This window comes from Odocoileus virginianus, unplaced genomic scaffold (genome assembly GCF_023699985.2).
Source record: "Odocoileus virginianus isolate 20LAN1187 ecotype Illinois unplaced genomic scaffold, Ovbor_1.2 Unplaced_Contig_12, whole genome shotgun sequence".
In the NCBI taxonomy this organism is placed as follows: Eukaryota; Metazoa; Chordata; class Mammalia; order Artiodactyla; family Cervidae; genus Odocoileus; species Odocoileus virginianus.
In genome coordinates, this window is record NW_027224329.1 from 1809262 (window position 1) to 1816380 (window position 7119).

The window sequence follows — 7119 nt, forward strand, 5'->3', positions numbered from 1 at the left end:
GAAGCTGTGGTACATATACACCATGGAATATTACTCAGCCATTAAAAAGAATTCATTTGAATCAGTTCTAATGAGATGGATGAAACTGGAGCCCATTATACAGAGTGAAGTAAGCCAGAAAGATAAAGAACATTATAGCATACTAACACATATATATGGAATTTAGAAAGATGGTAACGATAACCCTATATGCAAAACAGAAAAAGAGACACAGATGTACAGAACAGACTTTTGGACTCTGTGAGAGAAGGCGAGGGTCGGATATCTTGAGAGAACAGCATTGAAACATGTATATTATCTAGGGTGAAACAGATCACAAGTCCAGGTTGGATGCATGAGACAAGTGCTCGGGCCTGGTGCACTGGGAAGACCCAGAGGGATCAGGTAGAGAGGGAGATGGAAGGGGGGATCGGGATGGGGAACACATGTAAATCCATGGCTGATTCATGTCAATGTATGGCAAAACCCACTACAATATTGTAAAGTAATTAGCCTCCAACCAATAAAAATAAATGAAAGAAAAAAGACCTCTGTACAAAACAATATTAGTGTATCTCCTTTCCTATTACATAATTGATTTAACATTTCAATGAAGACTCAATGCCTCCTAGAAGCCTCTCAGCACTTAGCTCAAACTTATTTAGCAGAGCAAGTTGCATTAGATATCTTATTCTTACCCCTCCAGAGCCACTTTGCTTCTCCAACCTTCTCTGTCATAGGAAGGCTTTCTTGCCCTCTGACTTTCTTTTGAGGCTCAGCTAAAGAACTCCTGTAGGAAATTGGAAGAGTAACAGGAGTGAGGGGGTAGCCTTAATTCCCCTGGCTCCCTCCCTCCAGGGCCATCTTGACCTGGTTATGTCCCTCAACAGAAGGTTACTGTTTCTCTAAGCATGGCTTCATCTACTCCACACTCTCCTTGGGTTTCCAATATACACTTCTGCCCCCTCATCTTGCAGCATCTCTACAGCTATTAAACCTTCATTGCTGACAAGCCCTTATGGTTCTATACACCTCATCCTCATCTTTTTAGTGAGTCCCTTTGTAAATAAATCCTCCTCAAAACCCTAATATAGATATGTTCTCTCTTTTCTATGGGACCCGGACAAATACACACATGCTCCAAAACTATTTATGAATTCATGAATGAATCCTTTGGGGACTAACATGCCTTCAGTCTTCTCAAATGAATCCAGAAGTTCCTCAACATTTAACCACATCTTTCAGTGCTGATTTATATCTGTCTTGAACGCCCCAATAGAACATAAACAGCTTGAAGACAAGGGATGGGTAAATTCAAGATCTGGTAATACATCTACATGTTAAGGTTGGGCAGATACTTCCAGTGCTGGTAATACATCTACATGTTATCACTGGGTAGATACTTCTGGTGCTGGTTATAGGAGGAAATCCAAGATAGTAGGCCAGAGCAGGATATCTAAAGGATGGGCAATAGGTAATGGGCAATAGTCTGGATAATCAGTTGGTATCAGAGAGCCCAGTACCAAATTGATAGCTGTCTTCTGATTTGGTTTTTCATTTCCTAATTCACTTATTCATTCATTATTTATCCAATTTTCTTTACCTGTTGAATAAACTTTACTTAGAAAGTTGAGATGAAGGACTTTCCTGGTGGTCCAGTGGTTAAGAATCTACCTTGCAATGCAGGGGACATGGGTTCAATCCCTGGTTGGGGAACTAAGATTCCATAGGCCATGGAGCAACTAAACCCATGTGCTACAACTGGAGAGTCCATTCACTGCAATGAAAGAGCCCACATGCTCCAACTAAGACACGATGCAGCCTGATAAATAAATACATATTTTAAAAAGAGAAAAGTTGTGATGAGTGAGACATAGCTCTTGTCCTCTGATTTCCAACAGAAAAACCCAAGACAGGCTGATAATTAGATATTCCTTGAAGTTGGCTTTCTATTGACATGTTAGCAGCTAGCAGGACCAGAAACCCAACATGGAATTCAGGGAGTTTTCATAAGATGGTGGGAGGGGCAGTAGAGCTGACAAAATCAAGATCAGGGTCAGTCCTGGGGGAATGAAGATGTTGGGCAGGCTACCAGATAAGGTCTCCAGCACAGGAAATAAGACACTAATCAGAGCCAAGACACAAAGTAAGGACTGGCTCTCACAATAAGACAGTTGGCCAATTATCAGGATGGAAGGGAAAGGTCAGGGCTAGTTTGGCAATGAAGACAATCGAGGATGAGTACGAGAATATTGCTTGGAAAATGCCGAAAGCTTCTGTCAGAGATGCATCCAAGTGTCAAAATGAACTGTTCCCCTGCTGCTGATGAAAGGGATGGAAAAAAAAAACAGAGAAGGAAAAAAGGATGCAAAGGCTTACCAATTAGCATCAGGTCTATGTGGATGGCTGACTAGTTGCCAAACTACCTCTCAGAGGGATGTAAGAATAAATGAGATTGCTACAAAATGCCATATTTCCTTAGAACACAGTGCTTTTTAAGAACAGAAATGCACCATCACTCAATAAGGAGAAATCAAATATCATACATTCAGTCATAGCATGTGCAGAGTTAATGCTAGCTTCTAGCATTTATCACCATAAATGTCCTTGAAAACTAAATTTTTCTTTTGAAAATCAAATTGTTTTAAATCCACCATGGGGACTTACTATTTAAGTAAATCCTGGAGTTAAACCTTATGTAAAGTTGAGAATCTCTTGTGTTATGCAAATAATTTCCCCCCTTGATTATATTTATATATTTGTGTATTAAGTCCCCTTAAAGTGGAAACCTTTCAAAATGAGGGGTAATCTTGAACTGAGAACCATTCATAGGGTTCAACATGACCCATACTGCTAGGTTCAGGATGTGACATTTGAAGGGCAATGATTCAAGATTACTTCCATTGCCCTAGATAATATACATGTTTCGATGCTGTTCTCTTGAAACATCCCACCCTCGCCTTCTCCCAGAGTCCACAAGTCTGTTCTATACATCTGAGTCTCTTTTTCTGTTTTGCATATAGGGAATACATGTAAATCCATGGCTAATTCATTTCAATGTATGACAAAAACCACTGCAATGATGTAAAGTAATTAGCCTCCAACTAATAAAAATAAATGGAAAAAAAAAAGATTACTTCCATTGCTTCAAAGTCAAGCAATATATATGGAATCTTAAAAAAAAAAAGTAAAAATTAATCTATCTTCAAGACAGAAATAGAGTCATACATGTAGAAAACAAACTTACAGTTACCAGAGGGTAAGGTGGGGAGGATAAATTGAGAGATTGGGATATTGACATATTCACATTACTATATACAAAATAGATAATTAATAAGGACCTACTATATAGCACAGGGAACTCTACTCAGTACTCTGTAATGACCTATATGGGAAAGAATCTAAAAAAGAGTGGATATATGTATATGCATAACTGATTCACTTTGCTGTCCACCTGAAACTAACACAACATTGTAAATCAACTATACTCCAATAAAAATTTTTAAAACATTTTAAAAAACTCCTAGCAAAAGTGACACAACTTTGCAGATAAATGCATAGATGTTCCAAAGCAAAACAAGGACTTTCAAACCCAAAGCAAGACTGAGACCAGGGAGCATGGGGATTGGAGGAGATACCATCAGAGGAGCAGCTGGAACATCATGCAGAACATAAAGCAAAAATAAGTGACTCCAGGAGAGGCCAGGACTAGTGTTGGGAAGTCACCTACATCAAGCTGGGTTAGTTATTGAATTGAAGCTAAGAAGTGGGTAACAAATTAGGAACGTACACAACAAAAGAGGTCCTAGAGTCAGAGCACCCTAATCAAGACTAATAAAAGACTGGAAAACTGGGGAAATGTAGAGTGACCAGTTGTCTGTTTTTGTGTGGCACTGAGGAGTTTTGTGAAAGGTAGGACTTTTAGTGCCAAGATAGGTAAAGCTGGATAGTTGTTCACTCCAGGTGCATCTGGTCCTGGGTGGTAGTTATCAAGCCAGGTGGAGTTAAAGATGTGGACAGCACTTAACATAGTCAACCCTAGAATCTCTAAATACTATTTGATCACGACTCCTAATGCATTAGTTTCCAATTACTGTAACAAAATACCACAACTCAGTGCCTTAAAACAGCACAAATTAACTTAAAGCTCTGGAAGACAAAAGTCAGAAATGGGTATCACTTGACTGAAACCAACGTGGCTGCAGGGCTATCTTCCCTTCCAAGATTCTAGGAAGACTCTGTTTCCTTGCCTTTTCAGCTTCTAGAGCTGCATTCCTTACATGCCTCGGCTTGTGGTCCCATCTTCCAACTTCATAACCAGCAGTGCAGCATCTTCAAGTCTCTATTTCTATCTTCATATTGCCTTCTGTCTACCTCTGGCTCCTCCCACATCTCTCTCTTATAAAATCTTGGTGTTTACACTGGGCCTACCCAGATAATCTAGGATAATCTTCCCATCTTGAGATCCTTAATTTAATCAACCATGCCAAGCACCTACAAGATAACATTCACAGGTTCCAGGGATTATGAACATACTTGAGGGCAGTGGGGCAAAGGATCAGTTTGGGGGGTGAGATGGCAAGTTTGCCAGAGATATAAGATGGTAGTGAGAGCTGAGTGAGCATGGTTCAGTTCTTCTTCACCACTATCCAACCATGCCCATATTCCCCAACACTGACAACTCTTATGTATGAGAAAAGAGAGAGAGAGAAAGAAAAGGCAAGTGGGAAGATGCCCAGAACAGGAACACAACAAACAACAGACCAAAAGAACAGACAGCAGGAACGCTTCCCTCTTACTCTAAAGGGCCTAATCACAAGGGGCTTGGACTCCAGCAGTGGAAGTAAGAAATAGATTTAAGGGACTAGTTTTGATAGACAGAGTGCCTGAGGAGCTATGGACAGACGTTCATGACATTGTAAAGGACACAGGGAGCAAGACCATCCCCAAGAAAAAGAAATGCAAAATGGCTGTCTGAGGAGGCCTTACAAATAGCTGTGAAAAGAAGAGAAGCGAAAAGCAAAGGAGAAAAGGAAAGATATTCCCATTTGAATGCAGAGTTCCAAAGAATAGCCAGGAGAGATAAGAAAGCCTTCCTCAGCAATCAATGCAAAGAAATAGAGGAAAACAACAGAATGGGAAAGACTAGAGATCTCTTCAAGAAAATTAGAGATACCAAGGGAACATTTCATGCAAAAATGGGCTCAATAAAGGACAGAAATGTATGGACCTAACAGAAGCAGAAGATATTAAGAAGAGATGGCAAGAATACACAGAAGAACTGTACAAAAAAGATCTTCACAACCCAGATAATCATGATGGTGTGATCACTCACCTAGAGCCAGACATCCTGGAATGTGAAGTCAAGTGGGCCTTAGAAAGCATCACTATGAACAAAGCTAGTGGAGGTGATGGAATTCCAGCTGAGCTATTTCAAATCCTGAAAGATGATACTGTGAAAGTGCTGCACTCAATATGCCAGCAAATTTGGAAAACTCAGCAGTGGCCACAGGACTGGAAAGGTCAGTTTTCATTCCAATCCCTAAGAAAGGCAATGCCAAAGAATGCTCAAACTACTGCACAATTGTACTCATCTCACACGCTAGCAAAGTAATGCTCAAAATTCTCCAAGCCAGGCTTCAGCAATACGTGAACCGTGAACTTTCCAGATGTTCAAGCTGGTTTTAGAAAAGGCAGAGGAACCAGAGATCAAATTGCCAACATCCGTTGGATCATTGAAAAAGCAAGAGTTCCAGAAAAAAACATCTATTTCTGCTTTATTGACTATGCCAAAGCCTTTGACTGTGTGGATCACAATAAACTGTGGGAAATTCTTAAAGAGATGGGAATACCAGACAACCTGACCTGCCTCTTGAGAAATCTGTATGCAAGTCAGGAAGAAACAGTTAGAACTGGACATGGAATAACAGACTGGTTCCAAAGAAGAAAAGGAATATGTCAAGGCTGTATATTGTCACCCTGCTTATTTATCTTATATGCAGAGTACATCATGAGAAATGCTGGGCTGGATGAAGCACAAGCTGGAATCAAGATTGCTGGGAGAAATATCAATAACCTCAGATATGCAGATGACACCACCCTTATGGCAGAAAGTGAAGAGGAACTAAAAAGCCTCTTGATGGAAGTGAAAGAGGAGAGTGAAAAAGTTGGCTTAAAGCTCAACATTCAGAAAACTAAGATCATGGCATCTGGTCCTATCACTTCATGGCAAATAGATGGGGAAACAGTGGAAACAGTGTCAGACTTTATTTTGGGGGGCTCCAAAATCACTGCAGATGGTGAATGCAGCCATGAAATTAAAAGACACTTGCTCCTTGGAAGGGAAGTTTTGACCAACCTTCAGCATTTCAAAAAGCAGAGACATTACTTTGCCAACAAAGGTCCATCTAGTCAAGGCTATGATTTTTCCAGTAGTCATGTATGGATGTGAGAGTTGGACTATAAAGAAAGCTGAGTGCCAAAGAATTGATGCTTTTGAACTGTGGTGTTGGAGAAGATTCTTGAGAGTCCCTTGGACTGCAAGGAGATCCAACCAGTCAATCCTAAAGGAAATCAGTCCTGAATATTCATTGGAAGGACTGATGTTGAAGCTGAAGCTCCAATACTTTGGCCACCTGATTCGAAGAATTGACTCATTTGAAAAGACCCTGATGCTGGGAAAGATTGAAGGCGGGAGGAGAAGGGGATGGCATCACTGACTCAATAGACATGAGTTTGAGTAAACCCCAGGAGATTGTAATGGGTAGGGAGGCCTGGCGTGCTGCAGTCCATGGCGTCAGAAAGAGTCAGACACGACAGTGACTGAACTGAACTGAACTGGACTCCAGCACTTAATTTGTTTATTCCTCACATCTGGAAGGCTAATAACATATTATTTAGCCTAAGGTATAGGCAAGTATTAAAAAGCAGAGATATTTGTCTGCCAACAAAGGTCCATATAGTCAAATATACGGTTTTTCCAGTAGTCATGTACAATTATGAGTTGGACCATAAAGAAAGTTGAGCACTAAAGAACTGATGCTTTTGAACTGTGGTGTTGGAGAAGACTCTTGAGAGTCCCTTGGACTGCAAGGAGATCAAACAGTCAATTCTAAAGGAAATCAACTCTGAATACTCACT